General features: G+C 51.4%; 1 protein-coding gene across 7 annotated transcripts in view; it reads left to right on the forward strand.

Annotated features, from left to right (window-relative positions):
* Positions 1–23,243, forward strand: part of CHST15 (carbohydrate sulfotransferase 15) — an 82,667-nt gene that overhangs the window by 15,457 nt on the left and 43,967 nt on the right. Inside the window, exon 1 of one of the 7 annotated variants that reach the window (XM_039870773.1) lies at positions 129–1,115. The exons of the other annotated variants lie outside the window; for them this stretch is intronic. The gene's annotated coding sequence lies outside the window, so the exon portion shown is untranslated. Of the gene's footprint in view, positions 1–128; positions 1,116–23,243 lie in introns of those variants that run through there. 7 annotated transcript variants of the gene reach the window in all.

Genomic DNA, 23,243 nt, shown 5'->3' on the forward strand with positions numbered 1-23,243 from the left:
AAGTTCTAAAGGCAGAAACTTTTTAAAAAGTAGCAGCTGGTATGGGAATGTCATTTGCGTGGGCACGCCCTTTAGTAGCATGTGAGTCTGAAGTGACGCTGTCAGTCACTGGTACCCTGTTTTCCCTTCTGGTCTGTAGCTGGGATGCTCAGGAAGGATACTGAGTTACTTCCATGGGAACCTCTGATCCTGTTCTGTGAACCGAGAGATTGTGTTCTCACCTAGCTGACCAGATATCGGGAGGCTGAGCGTTTTGACTCGCACAATGTATTTCTTTATTGTTCTCAAGTGCTAGGGTCTGACTCCCTTCCTGAGACGCTCCTCCTTTAAATACAGCACTGGGCCGAGATGATTCACATGCGGACCTGTGTTTTCACAGCATGAAATGAAGCATAAAGGTGTCAGTCGTCTAGTTAGCGTATTCAGTCTAGATATTCAGGAAGAAAAGTCAAGGTTTTGTGTTGATTTGGGCCCATATAGGATTATTTTAAGTACAGGGGTTGAGGGAGAAGACACTGATCACGACGGCTTTCATTTTCTGGGTTCCTGCTGGTTCCAGCTGGCCCTGAGCCGGGCAGTCAGACAGGTATCCCCTTTTGTCTCAATGAGAGGGCAGGGAGGCCCTTCGAGATCACACAGACCAAGCTGTTAGCCTGTGCCTCCGGAGGAAGGAGGGGCGTGGGAGGGGCGGTGCATAGCAATAATAGAGCTCCAGAGAGGCAGGGCGGGTGTGACCCAGCAAGCTGTAAGCTGGGGGAGGTTCTCATTCTCTCTGCTGATTTCGAAAGGGATGCGGAGGAAACTCGAGCCACATCTTTCATCAGCAGCACATGCAGTATTGACACGTTCCCTCGGGTGCCACCCCGGGCTAGGTACACGGGGGCAGAGTCAGCACGCGGCTGGGCTCCGAGGCGGCACTCAGAGGAGGGGCGAGGCAGCAGTTGCACATCAGAGTCTCTTAATGCTGCTGACAGATGGCGTTGAGCCTGGGACAGGTGCAGCAGGCGCCTGGCTGCAGTGGTCTAGGATGACTTCGCACCTGGCCTGAGAGCTGGGGTCCTGTGCTGTGCGTGAGGTGACCTCTGCAGGGGGCTTGGAGCAGCGTCTGGCATACAGTAAGCGCTCGATAAATGCTGGCCTCATCTTTAGCACTCATCACCGGGGGTGGCGGGAGATGTCTCTGAACTCCTTGAAATTGCGCGTGCACTTTTTATGTAGCTGTGCATCTTTCTCAGAGGGCATGCCTTCTAGTATATTCTACCTCAAAGGGCTGCTCTGACACCCCATAAGGCCGGGAGCCCCAGGATGCCTTGGATTCTAGTCAGGTTTCCTTGGGCTGGTTGCTCCACTTTTCAGGGTTGTTTCTTCATCTGTGCAAAGAGGGGGCTAGGTACCCAGGTGCTGTGAGAGACGCTTTCAGCTGACATGGAGGACAGGCTGTGGGTCCGATGCGGTTAAGCAGAGGGCAGAGTGGGCAGCTCTCACTGGGGATGTCCTGGGGTGGCTTTTGAGTGTCACATGCTGAGCCGCACTTTAAGTTCAAAAGAGTCCCAAGCAGGCGAGCAGGGGCCTCCTTGCTGGGCAGGCTCTCCCTCACACTTATTTTAGATCTGTAGAGCTCATCCTAGCCCAGACCTTTTGGGCCTTTGAAGAAAGCAAGGCTGGCAGATCCTCAAAAGCAGAGGTGTCATTATAATGGAAATTTGGCCGTCTTCCAGAATTGTGTTTGCGATGAAAATATTGAAACAGGCAGCTCCATCACCCAGGTGCCTGGAAAATACCCCAACATGGGCAAATAATTAGATACAAGCCAGGCGCAATTATTTTTTCCTACAATATGCTGGAACCTGGTGGTTTTGCATTTTTTTTTCTTGAAATGGAGTATGCACCCACTGGTTCATTTTGCTCCTTGTGGTCAAAAAAAAAAAAAAAAATAGCAGTGCAGCCTCTGAGGGGAAGGGCGCGGGCCATGGGAGGCGGCAGTTCCCTCCCTCCCAGGGCGGTCCTGGGTCCTGGGGAAAGTTCTGGACTGCTCTGCTGTGCCCTCGCAGGGAGCTGCCCCATGCCTGGGCCCCTGGCGTCTTTGCTAGGAGGCTGGACCCTGCATCTCAGGGTCTGAGGAGTCTCAGAAGGTTTGTTATTGTCTCACCCCGTGTCAGAAGGGGTCTGATGGCTCTGGCCATCCTTCCCGACTCCTGTTAACTCACTCATGCTGACGGAAGTGAGCTTAGCCAGCTCCTTCACGTTTCCAGTCAGCCCAGTGTCCGGTGCTGCCTTGCTGGCGGTTTTTCAGCCTGAGTGTTGAATCCCATAGACCCTTGCGGGGGCTGCACAGGTGGTGGGGGAGCGTGGGCACTAGGCTGACCGGGTTCGAGTCTCTTCTGTGCTTCTCTGTTCCATCACCGTGACCCTGGGCAAGCGGCTTAATCCCCTTGTGCCTCAGTTTGCTCATCTGTAAAACTGGGTTAATAATCTCTACCCTGTAGTGTGGTTTGTGCATTAGAAACAGTACACTTTAGGGTTCAGAGGAGCTCCTCATATTGAACCCCTCTTTCCAGGCTGAGTTCTGAACCTATGGAGAGAGAGGGGAGGAGGAAGGTGGATGGAAATAAAAAGGTGACGTTCGTTCCCCACCGGAGTCGATGTTGGAGGATGTGGGCAAGTGGACCTTGTAATCCTGAGCTGAGAACTGGGCAGTCAGGCTGACCGGTCTGCCCGGTCGCAGGCAGCGTGGGAAACCTCTCCTGGGGCAGCCCCTTCCTCCAGGGGCAGCCAGCAGCGTGACACGCCTGCTGTCTAAGGGAGAGGGTGAGGCTGGCCTGTGTGTGCCCAGGGCCTCCTTCCACACTCCTGGGATGGTGTAGACACCACCAGGTGTAGACCCCAGAAGACTTAGGCAGGTGGAGCTCCCTCCAGTGGAAGGGACCATTGGGAGTGACTGTAACGTGCTGAGCCCAGGCCTGGCCTGTGGGGCGGGGTCAACAAATGGTGCCTGTTAGATATGCGGTTGATGAAGACAGCTGGGCACTGAGATTGGACAGTGAGGCTGGTCATCTGTGTCGCTGTCTGTGAGTCATCAGCCAGACTGAGACAGGGACTAGCCATGGACGCGAGGCTGCCTTCTAACTTTACGGCTGCACTCGGAGGCACAGCGGGGCCCACTTGGTCCCCCCCATGTGGCCCGAACCTTCACCGGCCCCCATGACGCTCTCCCCTGAGCACCTTCTGGAAGCCTTTGCCAGTAACTTAGCATCTCTCCCACGTCTCCCTTCTCCCGTCCAAGTGTTCCCTTCCTCCTGTGTCTGGTCTGCGATTCTACTCTATTTGAACTCGACCTTGAACCCATCCCACTGTATATCACGTTCTAGTTTCCTGGGTGCCGTCTGTTTGTCCCGACCTGGTGTCCCCCTCATTCCCCAGGGGAGGAGGACGTCTGTGGGACCCACTCATGGCTGGGCCTACACATAGTGATGAGAGTCCATCATTTGTTGAATTAATGCATCAATTTGACGCGATTCTTTCAAAAGCCTCTTTCTCCTGGAGAAAGGGTGTCACACACGGATTTCACGTGGGCTCTGGGTGTGTACCCAGAAGTCGGAAAAGGGTCCCCGGTTTGGTAGCGTGGCACAGGAGAGTTAACACTTGTCGCTAAACTTCTGGAGGAATCAAGAGCATAAAGGAATAACCTTGGATTTCCTGGCATTAGATTTTTGAGCTATTAAAAGATAATAACCACAGTTTTTTATGTGTGTTTTGAGAGTCTTGGGGAAAACGTTACAGACGTTTGGTTGGTGTTTCAGAAACATAAGCGGGAGCCATCTACTCAGGCTGGAAACGCGGGGCCGTTAGGGTTTCTTATCGCGGGTACAAATAGCTCGTCCTTCGGTTCCATGTGCCTTTGTTTGGAATGTAAATATTTGCGTTAAAAATATAAAGCATGTCCTGGCATGTATTTATAGGGACCATAATTTCCCAACCAAAAGTCAGACTATTGGTCTCCAGAGGGTCGTTTCCTCCGATTCGCGAACCTGTTTGTATAACGAGTCTTCGAGTGAGCACACAGAGCCGGACACACGCGCACGGGAGGAATTCCGGGCTTACGGGACAGTGGGGCTACCCCTGGAATCGGGCCGAGGGCTCGTCGTTCCCAATGTCCGCTTCTCACGCTGTCTGTTAAGTTGTGGCCATGCCGGAGAGGGCGAAGTTTGGGCTGAGGTCCCCCAGGATGCTCTGGCCCCCACTGTCCTCTGTTTGCTGGACATCCAGGCGGGGGCTTGGCCGCAGCTGGCTCATCTCTGTGTCGTGTAAGCAGACGCTGGATTTTGGAATTGCTGTTGCTTTAGGAAGGTGTTGAGAAGGATTGGGGGTGGGCGGGGGGGGCATCGCTGGCCTTTCTGTGGTCTGGTGGAGGGGCAGAAGGTCTTGTTCTGGCTTGAGGTTCAACTCCGAGGGCCTGGGCAGAATGTCTTCCTCTTTCGATTCCTGGGAGCAGTTTAGCTTTTACATTTTCCTAAGAACAGCCCAGATTTGCCAGACACTTGCTGGAGGCAGAATGTCACCACTTCCGGTCCCCGCCTCCTCTCTGGAGTGAGCGACTGGGGGCCGTGGCAGGGCTGGGCCAGGGCCTCTGCTCCTGGCATCATTGCGTAGGTGTGTTGGGGGGAAAAAGTTGTTCTCGAAACTCTCTGTGACAGCTCTCGATGGAAACCCCGTCTCCCAGAGTCTCAGCAAATGGAGAGATGAGGTCATCGGGGGCAGGCCTGGCCAATAAGCCAGCCCCGAATCCAGGCTTGCCCCCCACGGGGCAACCTCCCTGTTATCACAGGGTGAAGGGTATATGGGACTGGCGGGTGGAGGCCCCTGCGGTGGCCCTGGTTGGCTGGTGTCTCTTTGTCCCAGCCAGAGCGGGGGCCCACCGTACACCATTGCCTCAGCCCTGAGACTGGTCGAGGTAGCAGGACCCTCCCCTGTCGCTTGCCCATCTCCACATTGCAAAGGGCACGGCGTCCTGGCTGCGCGAGTGCCAGTCATCTCTGTACTTGGGAGCCCTGCCTTGGGGTCCTAGGAAGCTGAGCCCCACCCAGGAGAGGACGTGAAGCAGGGAGGCGGTCCGAGGGGACAGGAGCAGAGAGCTGGGTTCTGGCCCCCCGACCTGCCATCCAGTGTTCAACACGGAACTCGCCCTGTGGGCCCTCCCTTCCACCCACCAGTGAACATTCCTCGTGTGAAAGAAACATCGTCCAGCCTTCGAAATGGGGCGGCCTCAGGAAAGACCCTCTTCCTGTGTGCCGGGGTGTTCTCGAACCGTGGGAAACTTCTGATCGCCTGTCCTGTGGTCATCTTTAGTCAGACCCGTGATGCTGTGACCTTCCTGTATTCTCTGTCACAGCTCTTAATGAAGATACGATGTTCCAGAAATCCCCGTGTAACCCCACATCGGACTGCTAATTCAAGTTCACTGTTTCGAAAGTCAGAGGAAATAGCCCCTGGTAGGACATGCCAAACTTGCCTGAGAAAGTTAGCAGCAGGAACAAATGGGAAGATCAAAGGAGGGATCAGCCTGACATTTCTGCCATCCTGACTTTGAAGAGCTATTTATACCCCCTCGACAGCCTTCGCAGTGAGAAATTTGATATGGAAAGATGCACCAGAGAGAAGAGAGGGAGCTTAGCACCCGGGACCTTCCCAGTCGAAACAAAGTAACGAATGGAAACAAACTAACTAACGAACAGAACAAACCCATTTCCCCCACAGGTCGACAGTTGAAAATCCATGGACCTTTTGCATGGGACATAATTTGGCTCAGAGAATAAAAATGACGTATAAAAAGTAGATGAAACCTTGGTCGCCCTTTGAATGGTAGAAATAAATTCGCTTTTGGCTGTTAAAACAGAAACAAATCAATAGAAAAACGCAGGCCTGCCCCCTGCTGAGCTAGCAGTTTGTTTGGTTTATGGAAGAAGGAGGTTTGCCCACCCCAAACTAGCTTCGTAGCTTCGGGTCAGTTATCGACCTGCATGCAGAACCATTTAGGGAAGTGTGTGTATATTTATTCCACGACGTTTTCCTCTGATTTAGTTTCAAAAATTGTGGAATAGATTTTTTTGTTCGTTTAATCTATTCTTTTTCTCACAGCTTTATTAGGACATAATTCACATACCGTACAATTCACCCATTTACACAATCCAGTAGTTTTTAATATATTCGCAGATGTGGGTAACCAGCACTACATTCAATTTTAAAACAATTCGTCCTATCCAAAAGAAACCCTTTGCTTGCCAGCTATCAGCCCCCTGTCTCCCCGTTCACTCCCCACCCCCGTCCTCCTGCCATAAGCGACCAGGCATCTTCTTTCTTGATCAGTTTCTCTATTCTGAACTTCATATGAACAAAATCATATAATACGTGTTTTTACTGTGACTGACTCTTTTCACTTAGCAGAATGTTTTCAAGGTTCATCCATGTTGCAATGTGTGTTGGTGCTTCATTACTTTTGATGGCTAAATAATATTGTATTGTATGGCTTTACCACATTGTGTTTATCCACTTGTTTGATGGTAGACATTTAAGTTGCCTCCATCTTTTGGCTCTTAGGAATAATGCTGCTATAAGCATTTAGGTGCAGGTTTTTGCATGGACACGTTTCCATTTCTAGCGTTATGTTTTGTGAGATATTTTCCTTGCTCTTGAGAATAAGATTGATTTACTTTTTATTTGCTCTTTCTCTGACCGTAGAGAAGGCTCGATTCTCAAACGGGGTTCTGATCCCCCTCAGAAGTGACTGAATTTGAGAGCTCGGAAAGGCCTGCGTGGAACCCTAATGCAGCCTCATTTCATAGATGATGAGACCGAGGGACAGGGGAGCCACACAGAGTCAGGATTGAATTTGAGTTTTTGGAGTCAGTTCAGTTACCCCTGCTGACTGGCTGGAGCAATAAACAAGGGCTGGTTGGGTGGACAGATGGTGACCACCTTGCTGAGCCCACGGTTCTAACCCGCCTTGACCTTACAGAGGCTGGAGAATGTCTCATTGTCCACAAACACCAAAATATGTGGCGCCACCCCTTTCTCGTTCTTTCCCCCCTGCAGTGACGGGAGGCCACCACTTATCCGAGAAATATTTCAATTGGGTCCGATTCAGAGAATGAAATTTTATCTGCTCTGGCATAGCCCACAAACAAAGGGGCTGCGACTGTGACTCCAGGAGACATTAGGAAGGTTTTTTAAAAAACCTTCTGCTGGGTCAAAGCATTGAAGCTATCATGCTGGCCCACCAGGATCTCTGAGGGGGTGTTTTGCATGGGCTGGGGGTGCCTCCCACGGTGTTTAGCTGTGTGTCCCCAGACTGGCTTTTCAAGCACTTGGTTTTCAGGTGCCATTTGAGTTCTGATGCAGCAGGTAGAAGTGTTTTGGGGCTGGAGTGTTCTCGATGCTTAGGAAAGTCCATCTGTTCAGATCCCCGTGGATACACTTCATATTCTTCCCATCGAGATCCAGTGCAGCTCCGTGACTGTAACGAGAAGTAAACGTTGCAGGAAGCTCCTTAGCTCTAAATCTGGGTGCTGCATCGAGACCCCTGCGGAGCTTTTTGAAAGAAACACACGCGCTCCAGTCCCCCGTCAGTTCTCCGGGTCATGGGAAAGAATGATTGAAAATGGCCGAAAAGACAGGAGCATAGATGAAAGGAAGAAACGCAGGAGTGGGCAGGAGTAGGTCGGGTTATCGACAACCTTGACCCATAGCGCAGGGACAGCAAGGGCCCCACAGGTCACCTGGTTCATTTTCCTATCGCACTCACCCCCTTTTACTGCGGGAACGGAGACCTGCAGAGGTGGCGGTGGGCCCCCCATCCTTCAGCGTCACGGACAAAGAACATCTGGGCGTCTGACCCTTCAGTTTCCCCAAGTTTCCTGACACAGGCTTTACACCTCCCTTCAGTCACCTTCCAGCGGCTGAGACCTGCTCCGTGCTGACACTGTGCTTGGGGCTGGGAATCCAGCAGGAACTAGGCAGACAGGGTTCCGGTGCTCACAGAGTGTGTGTTCTCAAGTTCGCGAATATCAGAGAACACATAGCATTAAGTGCTGTGGGATGGGGAGCGACTGACTGGCCTTTCCAAGGTGGCAACATCCAAGCTGATCCTTGAAAGACAGGAAGGCACCACTGCCAGATGCTTGGGAAGAGCACCTCAGGCAGAGGGAACAGCCATGGCCAGGACCCCAGGAGCTTTTTGAAAGAAACTGATAGGATGGGATCTTTCATGATGGGGAGAGATGGTCAGAGGACTGGTTTGTAGCCCCCTTGGGTTGATGTCCATTCTTCTCTGTTCTACATCCTTTAAATGATTGTTTACAGCTCGTTTACCATCTCCCTGTCTCATCTTTGGGTGGAGAAGGCTTGTCCGTTGCTGGTCGGCCCACAGTGCTGCACTTTCAGAAAACAGGGTTAACGAGAAACAGAGAAAAATCTCATCCTCCTCGTCCTCTCCGTTGAGGCTTGGCCCGTGAGCGGAAGTTATTTTTATGTAAGCTCGAGAAGGGAAGTCTCAGGTGGGCAGCTGAAACCACAACCAGAAACACAAGACTGACATAGCGAAATCTCAAAAGTGAGCACGTGGCTGGTAACTCGAATGCGGTGACAGTCCCGGGTAGCCCAGTCGGGGAGAGGAGACCCTTTGAAGAAGGATGAGGGCAGAGTGAAACCCGATGCTGGTGCGGCCCCTTCCTGTGCATTGCTCTCCTTCCCCGGCTTCGCGTCCCAGCCCTCCCCCGGGACTTGACTTCCTCTTGAGCCCTTGCAGGTGGAGATTCTTCCTTCCTCGCCATGGCTACCCCCAGGTGTTTCTCTCCCAGTTGTCTGAGAGAACCTCAGCTCCTTGACCCATCTCCCTTCCTCCTAGAGTGGACCCCTAGGTTGCCTCCTCACCCTCGGTCCTGCCATCACCCAGGTCCAGTAGTCTCCATGGGGACAGTCTATTTGGAGCCCTGGCCTCCTGTGTCCTCTGCCTCCTCGATCCTTCAGTATACTCTGGACCTTGTCCACACCCGGACTGCTCCATGAAATATATAGTCAGTCCCTGTTATTGACATATTATTGACATATTAGTGACAGCCTTTTCCTTCTTGGGAACCAGGACCAACTGGTCGACCTGATGCATAGACCTTGACAGACTGTTTCTGTCAATTATTTTCTTCAACTTTAAATCTCTCTCTGGTCCTTTCTGGACATCCTTAAGGGCATAACATTGCAAAACCTTCCCCATAAATATTTATCAGCTGTCGCAGCAATATACATCTCCATTTCATGTTGTTTATGATTATTTTTTAAACTATGGACAAAAAAAAAAAGTTTCCCTGTGTTATACTAAATGGTAAAATAAAAGAGAAACATGTTTTTCCCCCAAGTAGCTTGATTTAGAATCATTCCAGATGTTCATCCGGCATCTCTTCCCGAATCCGCGTGGGGCCGTACTGCCTGGAACCTGACTGCATCGATACGTCGGACACTCGCGGAGAGTCCCCTTAACCTTTTGGCACTCCTAGATGCTGCCTCGTAATTTCATTTTAGCTTTTTACTTTAAAATAATTTTTGACTCACGAGAAGCTGCCGAACTACTCGAGAGTTCCTGCGTGCTCCTCAACCAGCTTCCCACCACGATCACACCTTGCACGGCCGTAGAATATCATCCAGATCAGGAAACTGACACAATACCATTAACCGAGCTCCAGACGGTGCTCTGCTGCCGTCTAATGGTATTAAACCTTGGGACCCACAGCCCTTCGGGAGCATTTTAGAATCTCATAAACCTCAAAGTCGTCGTTTATCTTTTAGATTGTTTTTGGATCCCTTCCCGTTGGCCATCGATTAAAATTAGTTTCCGTCGGGTCAACAAATCCGGGAAGACCCGCGATTAATGCATCTCATGACTTTCCCGTGCTCGTGTGGTGCTTTGTGGGTGCATCATCCCTGGTGTTTGCACGCAGATAACCTTCTTCCCTCATCCGAGAGATCCTTGGAGATGAGGAACCAAACATAGAGAGTAGTTTGGTGGAACAGAACATGAGACGGGGAATTGGGAAACTTGAGTTCTGATAATAGTAACCAACATTTACGCATTTATTTACGTTATTTCGTTTCCTCTCAGCAACCTTCGAGCTAGACACAATCGACACGCCCATTTTGCAGATGTGAACACTGAGGCTAGAGAGGTTCACTCCACCCAAGTTCTGGAAGCTCGTGAGAGGTAGAGTCAAGGACCTGGCCCCAGGCAGTCTGAATTCAGAGGTTGCTGGCTCCTAGGACCTCGAAGGACTGTCCTCCTTGGGTCAGGCCCGTGCGCCTCTGGTCCCAGTCCTCGCGGACTGCTCCGTGTCCTGGGGGGTGCGCGCTTGACTTCTCTGAGTCTCTTTCTCATCTCATCACAAGGGGCGTGGCTGAGACCTGTCACTGCCGTTCCTAAGCGTGGTTGGTTTTACCGGTGAAAACAGTTGTACCAGACCAGGTGGAAACACTCAAGGACCCAAGTGAAATTTCTACCCTGTCCCTTGTACGTTGGGAAGCTTTCTGCCGCCTAATTGAGTTTGATGGAATCCTCGATTCCAACTGAACTATACTCTGGTGTATTTTCATTAAACCGTCTACAAACTGATTTCTTAAAGATGCAAACTCCCCACACGGCATGCTGTGTCTGAGCCCCCTACGGTCAACTCTGGGTGGGCGCGATGCTCGTAGCAGCTAGAGATCGTGTGCGAAGCTGCTCGCTCAGCCTCACGGGCAGCGTTAATTGTGAGATGTCACCAGAATGCGGCGTGAGGGCATTATCAGCAAGTACTTAATTGATTCTGCATTCTTCACAAAAGAAGGTTAAAATTAAGCCTGTTTGTAAATGGTGTTTAAAGCGCTCCGTCCTGGGGATGGGTTGTAAAAACTAAGAGCAGGGCACGCGAGACAGGGCTTAATTTTCTTTTCAGGTTGTAGAAGGAGCCGATCTCTCAACTAAGGTAAAGGTTTTCCCTTTGAAGAGGCTGGAAGAGCGTAAACTTTGGGTTGTAAACATCACAGAAGTTTAGGGTTAGGGTTAGGGGGCCAGACTCTGGGATGAATGTGTAATCACATTAACGCGATAAATTAAAGGGCCTCATGTGTTTTAAGTTGTCAGGCAGAGCTGCGCAAGAGAAGGTACCGTTATAGATCAGTGTCGGGATAAGTGGGCTCCTGGAAACTGCTTTTGCTGACCTCACTCCTGGTGTAGGTTCTGAAACGCTCCTGGGAAGTTCCTCGCTCAAACCGGCGATGAGCTTAAACCCGAGGCTGCGCCGTTTCCAGAGTGTGTGTTCGCTCTCTGTCGCAGGTGCCAGGACTAAGAGAAGCTCCCTGGATGTGCTTTTAATTCTGACCGTATAACGTTCGGTGTCTCCAGAACTGGATATAGAATTTGCGGGGCCTAATGTAATGTAAAAATGTGAGCCCCTTCTTAAAAATTATTAAGATTTTCAAAACTAGCACAGTAGGGCAGGAAACCCAGTGTGGCCGCTTGGAGCGCTGAGCCCTGTGACAGGCGGTCGCAGGGCCTAGAGCCGGCCCCGGGTGTCCGTGTGGTGCTCCTGCTGGAGAGACCCGATTCACGCCGATGGTGAGGAGGCCCGGGCTGCAGCTGCAGCGCCTGGGGTGCTCCGAGGGCTCTGCCGGGGTGCCTGGCTCTGGCACGCTCTGGGGACACTTGCTGAGCTGAACTGGTTCACGGAGTGACTGTCCTGGTGGGCTGGTGGCATTTCTTAAGGCTTTCTCAGGTTCCGCCAATCATGAATCTGGAAAAACTCTCCTTGGGGCTCTTTAGAATGAGAAGAAGGGAAAACTTGAATTCAGAACTGTTCTTAAGTTGGCCGTATTGATGATGTGTGTGTGTGTGTGTGTGTGTGTGTGTGTGTGTGTGTATGCTTGTAGTCTTAGTGATTTTTCACAGTATGAAAGGCCGACAAACGGTGATTTTCCAGCCCCTGGTCATGGTGAAGGTGTATTTCTGTTTGCGCCCGAGTCTCAGTCCCTGGAGTGACCAGCGCATCTCTTTCTCGGCTTTTCATCTCTGGAGTCCACTGCTTGGGCTCTGTCCTTGCAGCCGAGTGGAAGGCCCTCGGAGAGAGTCCAGGGTTTCAGGGCCACTGTAGGTCAGCCATCCTACTCATTTTCCTTCCAATCAGAGAAAGCAAGTGTGCAAAGTCAGAGCGGCGGGGGTGGGGATGGCACGGCGCATCTTGGCAAGGAAACACGGTCCAGTGCCTGGAACATCCTCTTCTGCAGTGAGGGGCTGCAGGGCCTGGTAGGGGGCTCGGCTTCATGTTAGATCTTTGGACTCTCCCAGCATGGTGAGCTGGGACTTGTACCTTCTCAGCAGGTGCTGAAACTCTTAGAAGCCGGCAAAACTCTTTCTTGCAAAGTGGAAAGTAGCATCCAGGGCTGGCAGCCAGAGAGGGGGCAGGTGCCAGTGGAGGGGAGCCAGGGCTTTTTGGGTTTTAAATTAGAACCCGAGATCCTGAGTGAGGATTACAGTTACTTTTCATGGGGGAGGACACTCTGCTCAGAACACAGAGGGAGAGGTGCCCGGGTCCGCTCCGTTCAGAACCGTCTCGGGGGGTTGGTGCAGCGCCCCCAGATTTTCCTCCTTTTGTGCTCAGTTTGCACAGAGGTCATAGGAGAGGCGAGCTCACAAGGAGCCAGGACCCTTCGGGACCATTCCTCACGTCTGCGGACCACTGCTTCTCCATCAAAGGCCAGGGCACTGTGATGACAGGAACCATCCTCTCAGGCTCCATCGGCCTCGGCGACGGCGTGGAGATTCCTGCTCCCCTTTAGTTGTCACGAGTCGACGGGTTTGAATGGGGATGTGCCGCTGAGGAAAGCAAGCGAGCTCGGCCTGTGTACCTCCTGGCGCGGGTGGGAACGGGAGCAAGTCAGGAATGGCCGCTGCTGCCCTGGGTGAGCCCGAGACCACGAGGGGGAGTCTGTGATGCACCTGGGTGTCTGCAATCAGGTCCTCCCATCCAAGGGAACCCTCAGCCAGTGCTTGGTAAATAGCAAGCATAGCACTGTTACGTGCGAGGAAAAGCTAGTTTTACTTACGTTCTCTGTTAAGACATCGCAGTCATTTTTATTTCGAAAAGAAAAATAATATGAATAAAATCCACAATATTTTTATTGCCTGGTGCGGGAGTCTGAGGTAACTTAAATAATACATCTGGTATGTAGCTGTTGGGAAAAAATCTCAAAGCACAAACTAAAAAGAGAAACATGAAAAGATGAAGGCGCCTGAACAGTCTCTCCCCTCGCAGACATCAGGCTCTGTAAGGGGCAGGGGCTTTGTCTGCCTTGTCCTTTCCCTGTACCCCAGGCCTAACACAGCCTCGCCGAGTAGAATCTGTCAATGATCAAGTGAATCAGGTACCAGATTCTTATTTGGGCCTGTGAGTTGGCATTGTTGGGAAATGGCCTCAAATGGATGGAAACTATAAAGACAGAAGAAAATAATGCTATCGTGTGTGAGTCATCCTTCCAGCCCTGAGAGGCAGGTGACATGGTACTTGTTTACAGATGGGCTGATCAAACTCAGAGAGGTTCGGCGACTTGCCCAGGGTCAACCAGTTGGCCGAGGCTGGGCTTAGGTTCGATTCTAGGACTTGCCCCGTGGCTGTAGTCCAGTCTTTCTGGGCTATGGGAGATGTCAGGGAGGGAGAGAAATGACATTTATGGACAACCAGGTGTTTTAGGTGCCTTGGTGTTCCCGCTCAGTGAGCCCTAACCCACGGAGGGACACGGACGAGGAAATAAACACCGGTTGCTGGGGAGTGGGTGGTGGCTAAGATTTGCCCAGGCCCTGCCCTCACGGAGCTCGGGTTCCAGTGGGTGCACTAGGTGTAAACACTTGGTCAAAGGACCATTTGATTTCTCTTGTGATGAGTGTGACAAAGGGGAGATGCGGGGTGGGGGCGGGGAGGATGTGTGAGTGTGCGCGTGGGTGCATTGAGCCAGTCTGGCCCAGGGTGCAGGTAGGTACTGCTGGAGAGTTGCAGGTAAGGAGGCTTGGCGGAGAGTGGGCACCAAGGGCGCCCCGGGTCCGGGGCGGGAGGGCATCCTGGAAAGCCTCCTGGAGGGGCGGAGTCTGCACACGTCCGGTCACGGCGAGCCTGAGGGGGGAAGCCACATGGATCCCAGCGAGGGCGCCCGTGGTTCCCGCTCTTTAAAGTTCAGAATGTGTGGGATCCTCATTCCGGGAACCCGGATTGATCCCCCCGACCCCCAGCAGTACATCCCTGTAGTCAGCGTGGCCCACACTTTTTAGCACCTCCAGTCCCCCCACTTCAAAGGGAGCTGGGCTTCCTCAGGGGACATTTAAGTTTCCTGGGATTGATTTATTTTCTCTATCGGGGCATTTGAGAAATTCTAACGAAGTAACCCGTTCTGAGGTTACAGTTTTCATTGTCCTTCCCTCCCTGGGGACACTGGCCCTCTGGACATGAAGTAGGATGTCTCTGGGATCAGAGAGCAAGTTACCTTGCTGGGGATGCAGCAGGAGGCTTGGGCCGGCTGTTATGGTGAGCTCTGCCCCGGAAGTCTTCTGTGGAGAGAGGCTAAGAGAGAACACCCTTTTAAAGCCCCGTGTGAGACCTCACCCCGCCCAGTGCGTGCCTGGCCTGTCGGTGGCTGCCAAGCTGAGCAAGGCCCATGGTGTGGCCCGGGAGGGCTGGGCCTTGCAGCCTCCTGCCAAGTCTGTCCCTAGAAGAGACATTTAAGACCCTGGAAACCCATCAGGCCTGGCGACTGGAGGTCATTAGCCGTCTGACTGTGAGCCGCGTCAGAAAATCAACCCTAAGTGGTTACAAGCTCTGTTACCCAGCCTGAGATGCGCGAACAGAGCAGGCTTGGGCGCCTCTGAAAGCGAACGGGAGTTGACCTGAATGGGAGAACATTCGCCTTCACGGTCAAGGCGAGAGGGCTGGGCCGCCTCGGCCCGCTCACGCTCGTGCCACGTTACCTCTGTGTCCTTTGCTTCTCTCTTGGTTTTTTATAGGGCGGAAACTTTACTCCACCATTTTTTTTTTTCCCTATGAACTCTTTTTTTCCTTGGAGTATAATATACGCGCATTAGAGACCACCTACCATACCTGTACAGCTTGATGGATTTGCATAAACAGAACCCACCTGTGCAACCGGCACCTAGGTCAAGTATACGAACAGCACCCCAGAACCTCCCTGGTTCCATTCTGCTCATTGCCACCCCAACCCCCAGTCAGAGGAGACCACCATTCGGACCTCCTCGGCGTCGGCTGGTTTATCCTGTTTTTTGTACTTTATATAAACAGAGCCGAGCAGCGTGTTCTCTTGTGTGTGGCTCCCCGTGCTCAGCACCCCGTCGATGAGGTTCTTCCCAGGTGTTGCTTGCTCACCACCATAGCTTGTTCCTTTCCATAGCTCGGTTGTGGTACCCATTCGACTGTGGGTGGACGCTGCGCAGTTTCCGGTTTTCATCTTTAGGACATGTGCACTGAGCGTTCTAGTACATGTCTCTGATAAGCATGCGGACACCTAGGAGTAGATGGCGTGGCCGGGGGTCCAAGGTGGCTGGCGTTTCCTGATTGCCTGCGTGTCGATAACAACTCGCTGGTCTTCCTGTCACAGACAGGAAGCTGAAGGGGAGGGGACTCACGCTGTCTCCGAACACCGAGCCCCACTGGGGCCAGCCCTGGCTGAGTTCCGGGGTGTACGCTCCTGTCTCTGTCAGTTCCTAATTCACAACAATGGCCGTCGGCTGGTTAAGGGGACTTGGAAGGATGGAAAATCGGAGGCCATGAACTTGAGGCTTAAAAGTCCCCTGGGGTGATTGCCCACCTGCATCTGTCCGTAGTCAAGGCAGTGAATCTGGGGCAGAGCCTGGAAGCTGTGCTTCTATCTAGTGCCCTGCAGAGTCGTCCATCGATTGTGGGAAAACGTGACTTCCCAGTGCCTTTTGTTGGGAGGGGAATGGAGGGAATAAGAAACGGTCCTTGTCCTTGGAGCTCAAGGTCCTGGAAGTCCTGTGTGGGAGGACTTGCTGTGACGATGGAGAGGCTTTGTGTCTTTGCCGCCCAGGATGGCACCCACCAGTGGCCAGTGAACACTTAAACAGTGACTAGTGACGACCAGGGAAATGAAACTTTAAATCGCACTTAATTTTAATAGATTTCACTTAAAAACGGATACTCAGTTCAGTTGTTGGAAAACTTTTTATCGGGATTAACTTGGGCAAGTAACTCTCCTTTTTGAGCCGTAAATTTTATAAAATCTAAATCCAGATCAGGTACTTCTGATGAAAATTAGCATCCAATCGAGATGAGCTGTAATTGTAAAATGCATGCTGGATTTTGAAGACTCAATGTGAAAAAAAAAATACTGCAAATCATTTCATTAATAACTTATACTGAATACATGCTGAAATGATAGTATTGCGGATATATCACGTTGAAGAAAGTATGTGAAAACAAACTTCATCTGGAACACTTGAACTTGGCGCGTGGCCCGCATTCTTTCTGTGGGAGACACTGCTCTGAGATTCTCCGTTCCTTGCTAGAATTGGGGCCAGAGTGCCGGGGCATTGGCGGGGATGACCGAAGTGTCTAGTGTCCCCTGCAGATTTGCTCTCCTGGGTGCAGGATTTCACGCCTGGCCCCGGGCATGGCCTTAACAGTACCGGTCCCAGGAGGAGTCCTCATGAGCTGTTCTAGGGCTCTGCCCTTCCCCCATTCTCTCCAGATGGTGCTTTAGAATGAGCATCTGCTCTGATGCTCCACGCTAGGGAGAAAATACTAGAATGTGCATGAGCACGTCCCACTCTGGGCTGCACGGCAGGCACACGTGAGTGAGACGGGGCCAGCTACCGGTCGGGGTGAGAACTCTGCCTTGAATTTTAAATTTAGTTTGATTTAATTTAAATCTGTACTCTGAAGAGATAGAGAGCACCCCCACCCCTGCCCCCGCCGCCAAACACCAAGCTACAGAAATGTGGGCCCAGCAAGTGAATCGGGTTTCATTTCTGCCTCCAGCCTTGCCCTCCCCCCATTTCTGGAGGGGCGGTGGAAATCCCTGCAGAGGCTCGTGGAGGTGTGGCAGGTGTGTCGGCAGATACTCCTATTTAAGCAGCTCATTTTCACCCACAGCTTTTAGCCCATCTGACATATTATTATCTTCTTTGTGGGGTTCTGGATGCCTCCCCTACTGGCCTACGAGCTCTGCCAGGCAAGGGCCTTGCTTAGGTCACTGCTGGGTCCTTGCTACACTTGGGCCTGGCACACGGCAGGGGTTTCGTGGGCATCATTTGGAGCGTGCTCTCTTGATTTGAGGGTCAAGGATTGCCCTTGGGTGTGGGATTGACCTCCCTGAATTATGCCTGGTGGGGTGGGCCTTGGACTTGGGGCGATCAGACTCCAGGTCCACACTGTGCTTTAGTCTAAAACTCCAAGGCAGGGTTTGTTTTTTTTCTCCTTCTAAAAACGCTTTCTACTACACACGGAGAGGAGAAGTCTTCCCTTCTGCACGGAGCTTCTCTCTACCAAGCGCTGTCTCCCACGCTCGTTCGCTCCTGGCATCGCCCTGGGCGACATCTGCATTTTCCTGTCATCCCAGGAAACAGCTGGGGCCACGTGGCCAAAGTCGGACAGCTGTTGGGGGCACAGGGGAACTTGGATTTGGGGAACTCCCATCTTGGGGTGACTTCTTCACGCTTCTTATATCTCACATTTAATGCGACCTCATGCCCAAAGCCTGGCTGGTCAGCCCCAGGGGCACAGGACACGGCAAAGCAGGGAGAAATCGGGGTCCTGACCTGCTCCCCGCCCGCTCAGGACCAGCCGCTGACTCCTGCAGTGACATACAGTTCATGCCACCTCCACCCATTTCCATCTGTTCCACTCCACACACAGGGTCGAAAACGGCAAGCTGTGAAAACTTCACAAGGCTCTTGCATTTCCTGGCTGCGTTTATCATGGTCTGTGTGTGGCTTTGATTTGCACTAGAGTTAAACTTGTCGAATTCAGTTGAACCCAGTTCTCCCTATATTGGAGAGTGTGACGGGGTGCGGGATCTCAAATGGGACTCAGCACGTGGGAGTTTGCACCTTCGCCGGGTCAAGCTCGGACTCTGCCTCCACGGAGGGGCCTCTGGGTCACGATGCTGAGCCGGTGTCTGTGCGGGGGTACACAACGTCTCCCCTCCTCTGAGAGGCAGCGAGCGTCCCCACCTTGACCGGGCGGGTCCCACTCACATCCGACTACAGCTTAGTACAGAGAGGAATGCGCTCACTCAGAGCTGTTCAGATGCTTTCTGCCCAGTTTGGAGCCCCAAATACCATCAGACCCAACGCTCTAAAATAAGAATTATCCTGTTTTGATCATTTGAAGTTTTGTTTCTTATTAAAACGGAACGTTTTGCAGTTATTCCCAAGACAAGCTCTTATTTTAAAAATAACTGTTTCCTCTGTCTTTCTAATTTTTTTTTGGCGTGCATGTGTTTAAAAGTGGAGCTATCAGAGCAGAATTGTTTTATGAGATCGTAGTGATTCTTGTTAAACAGACTTAGAAGACATTGAAATGTATGTGTTTCGATCTTCTTTTTCTGGGATTGGTGGTTGTAGTGGACAGAGAAGTAATTCATTTCTGAGGCCTTTTGGAGGGACAGGCTTCTAGAAGAGGCCTGAACGAAACACGGAATTGTGTGACGCAGACCAGACCAGAGACATCTCCTATAGGTGAGCTAAGAACGAACCCAGGGAACAGGTGAAAATAGGACTAAGAGTAAGGATGGTGACAAACATTGCAAGGACAGCCGCCAGGTGCCTGCTCAGCATGGTCCATGGATTAGTTCTGTCCTCCTGAACTTCTGTTAGACTGGACAGTATATTCATCATCCCCATTGTTCAGAGCGGGACAGAGGTGGGCGTGGGCTTGGGCCATTTTGATGACCCATGTGCTCATAGCCACCACTTTGCCCCTGCTCCTGAGGGGTCGGCCCAGGGGACCACTCTCCAGTGGAACCTGGTGTCTCCCACCCACGGGCTTTGCCTCTGACACCCGACAAAGTGAGACCTGGAGGCAGCTAGTCCCCGAGTTAGCCATATGCTCATTTTTTTGCTTCAGTTAGTTCACTAATTGAGGTGAAGATTCTGTGAGTTTTGACATTAAGTTTCTGGGTAATTGCCTCAATATATCATTTTTATTTTACGTGTTTAGATACAACCTTTAATGAAATTTGAAAACTCAACTCTACTTGGGGAAATGAGACCATTTATATTTCTAACTTTGTTTGCCCAAAGACCTTGAAGGCTTAGCCTTCCGTTTTAAGCTTAATTGCCCAACGCATGCCATCCTCCAAGTGCCCTGTTTGTCAGACTGGACAGTCAGCTGTGATTTGGGGCAGTCTGGCTGACCTCCTCGCCTGGAGAAAAACAGACGGTCTCTCAGGCGCCTGGCTTTGGCTGTGAGGTTCTGTTCTGGTGGCTCCATGGCCAACTGGACTGCAGGTCTTTGGTGAGCGGGACAGAAGTTTGCCCTCTTCTGTGTCCCGCCTCGATGACTGAACAGGTTGGTCTGAGCAAGTCAGGAAGATGCCAGCAATTTCCCTGAATGATGTGAATGTAAATTACTGGCCAGGAAATAGCCATAGAAGAGCATAACTACGAGTTTCACGCTACTTCTGAAGAATGTTGCTAATTTCTCCTTTGAAGTCCCTCGAGGGAATGATAAAGAGGCCTGAGGTATTCTGCTTGCAAGAGTCCTGGTCCATCATTGCATCTCCCGGCCTCAGTGCAGCATGTGGTGTCTGGGGAGCTGTCATGTCATTCCAGATCGGGGCCTGCGTGCCCAGCGATGCTCTGAGGAGCCTGACCGCTTACTCTGGGATGTGTGGACAGCTCCCCTGCTCCAGCTGCAAAGCCCCTTTTGGGTGGGTCTAGCGGGAGTCGGGGTGGATGGAGCAGGAGGAGGCTGAACCCATGGCATGTGCTCACAGCAGTCCTGCCGTTACCCACGGGCCCCGCATGGTCTCAGGAGGCTGTGGGGGCTACAACAGGGGAGCAGGAAGAGGCGGCCCAGAGGAGGAGCTGACCCCACCCCTCTGGGAGAGAGGCGATGAGCGGGCCAGGTAGCTTTGCCTGCTCCTCTCCAAGTTAAAATGTCTCCATCTTGTTTTTTAAATTATGAAGTGAATGCTGTTGGCCATTCCTAGGGAGAAGTGCCTTTGGGATTTGTTCACAGTCATCCAACAAAGTTTTACAACAGCAAAAAAGGGTGTGAAAACCTCAGGAAAACTGAGTCAACCAAAGACCGTCCAGCCAACGTCGTACACTGTTTTGTCATCAGAAGGTGCAAATAACCCTGATGTATGAACATGGAGAAAAAAAAGGTTCAGCCCAGATTGCTCGGTGACAACGTAAACCCGCTGCTTTCAGCCAGTTTCACGAGAGGAAGGGGGCGAGACTCAGAAAAGGTTCAGAAGAGTGGCAGGGCGAGTCCTGGCAGGGGCGCGGAGAGGAGCCCCAGGCCCCCGGGGTGCCAGCTGCAGAGGCCCTGGAGGCATCTGCTTCTTTCTCCCCATTTCTCCCGTCCCTTCTCCCGCACGGAGCTGGGCGACACTCAGAGTCCTTCCAGCCCCAGCACTGTACAATGCCATAGATCATTTTTAACTCCCTACCCATAAAAACCAGTAAAACCCTCACATTAATTAAATGGAGGGGCTCATGGATTCCAAGGTGATTGGTGTTTTATCTCTTCTGAAGGGCGGAGTAGCTGAGGGGGCAAAACAAAAACAAAAACAAAAACAAAAAAAAACAACCCCCCAAAAAAAAAAACGGAGAGAAGAAAAAGAAAAAGGGAAAGAAAGAGGAAGAAGGGAGAAAGGTAATTTGGATTTTTAGTTGACTCCGAATACTTGATGTTTTTGAAACTTTTCCACATTTCCTTTGCAGGAAAGGAATGAGCATGATCCAAAAGCAGGACGGATTTTTTCCCCCTCTTTTCTTTTGTCGTGAACTTGGTCCTGAAAAGCTGTGTTGCCTTGACTGAGTCCTTCAAAAATTTGCTTGAAAGGGTTATAAGAACTGAAAATGGGTAAAAACAAAACAAAACCAAACCCAAAACTTCTGGCCACAGATAAGAATCCTATAATTAACTAAGACATATCATTTCGGTGTTTTCTTAACCAGGGGAGCTAACTTAGAAGGGCAGGAAGGTGCTCCAGAGGTTGTTGGCAGGTGATGCAGTCAGAGGCTCTGCGTTTCTGCTCTGGCAGCACTGGGTGGGGGACGGCTCTCTGGGGGTGTCAGGGACCTGAGGCCAGTGGACCCAGGCCAGCCCACCAAACTGTCGCACGGTGGAAGCCAGTGCCAGCTGCAGGCTCAAGAGGTACCAGGAAATGGGTTTTCAGTGACACTGGTACTAATCTTAGAGAAGCGGAATTTAAAATTCTATTTTAAATGTCCCCCCTCCCCTACAAAAACCCGACTCATTGCAAATTCTCTGTTTATGACTGTGCTGTGTTTGCATATGGGCCACCTGCCTCCTGTCTTCCTTTCTAATTTTCTTCCTTCAGAAAATATTTGTGAAAGGGAACAAAAGAGACACTCTTGCTTTCGTGGAACTGATGGCCCCGTTGTCGAGGCAGAGGCCCGTCCGACAGGCACACGCAAAGATGAAAAACGGAAGGGGTTCGACGGAGGAGGGGGCCTGACTTGGGCTGGGGGTTTGCTGGGGACCCCTTGGTTAACCTCTGACGGGCGAGCAGGAGTTCATGGCTCAGGTGGGCCAATGGTGTTAGGGACAGGCAGATGGAGACACAGACAGACGCTGAGGCAGTGGGGGAAGGACAGCCAGAGAGGGGCCGAGCGGGCCACCGGCCACAGTTTCATTTCCTGCTTCATCGTCCTGCAGACTACTTCAAGGGGTGGCGAATGTCCCACTGGCATCCCTGTGGCTGACCAGCCACACGGTTGCTGTGGTCGTTTCCGGATCTTGTGGTGTCCCCTGGGCTGTAAGTACCACCATGTCAGATATGTTCCTGCTTTGCTCACCCCGCATCCCGTGGACTCCAAGTTCAGTGCTCATCTGGAGGCTCCACCACAGCCTCCACTGGGCCTTTGGAAGGATGGGGAAGGCAACATGGAAGTGTTTGCGTTTTGTTGGGAGAAATTCTTACTGACTCTGAGCTGACTTTAGCTCTGAAAAACTGAGTGCTTTGGCCAAAGATTGATTGATTGATTGATTTTTTAAAGATCAGAGCATTTCTTGACAGAAGTCAGCTATAAAGACTTTTTAAGAATCATTTTTTAAAAAAATTTTGAGACTTTTTTAGCCCAGGAGGAAGTCTGCTCTCTGCAAAGAAGTCCTGACCTTCATAATGAGGCCTGAATGCTTTCAAGATCTTTTTGAAAAATTTCCCATTTTTTTGTGGTTAATTCCAAAAGGAATTTTACCTGTTTACTTGCAGCTTAGTTGTCTAATTTTATACCGTATGTCGCTCGTCTCCTGTCCCCACTCCATGTTACCTAGTTGCAAAATGGGACTTTTTGTCCTGGGCCAGCAGCAGCCTCTGCTCAGCGAGCTGGGCGTGGATGGTGTAGTTTTCAGCAGGGTCTTATCTGGCTCCAGGACACGGAGGAGGCGTTCTTGGAGAATGTTCCTTTGTTACAATATTTATTGAGCGTTCTCCTCTTCAGCTTCAAGTATTAAAACTCGAAGAGATATTTTGAAAAAAGCAATCATATGCCACCAAACGCTTTCAGAAGCGTCTCTACTTGCTGGAGGAAGAGCAAGAATTTCTTTTTCCATAGACCGGCCCTGTCCAGGGTCGGCACGTTGGTGATGCATCTATAAATAAACACTTGCTTGACCTGTTTATTTTGTAGAGGTTGGGAATCTGGATTTCAGATTTGAGTGAGGTTATCAGAAACCGGGTCTTTTTTTTCCTACAAGTCTAAAGGAGGGTTCGAAACTACCATTTTTAAAAATCGGTGTCTTCTCTGGGTCTCTGCTGTCATCGAAAGAGCGGCTCTTGGCTGCGAGCGCCCAGTGGCACTGGCGTCTGCCTTGCCATGTCACCATGGAGAGGGGCTCCTCTCCCGGCCCGTTTCAGTCAGTCCTGTTCAGACTTCGCCACTATGGAGCCTTTGCAAGTCCCCTTCTTCCTGCCTCACCTCTGGCCCCAGCCGGTCTTTGTTCACCAGGCCAGAG

Source organism: Pteropus medius, unplaced genomic scaffold (assembly GCF_902729225.1).
Source record: "Pteropus medius unplaced genomic scaffold, Ma_sr-lr_union100, whole genome shotgun sequence".
Taxonomy (NCBI): domain Eukaryota; kingdom Metazoa; phylum Chordata; class Mammalia; order Chiroptera; family Pteropodidae; genus Pteropus; species Pteropus medius.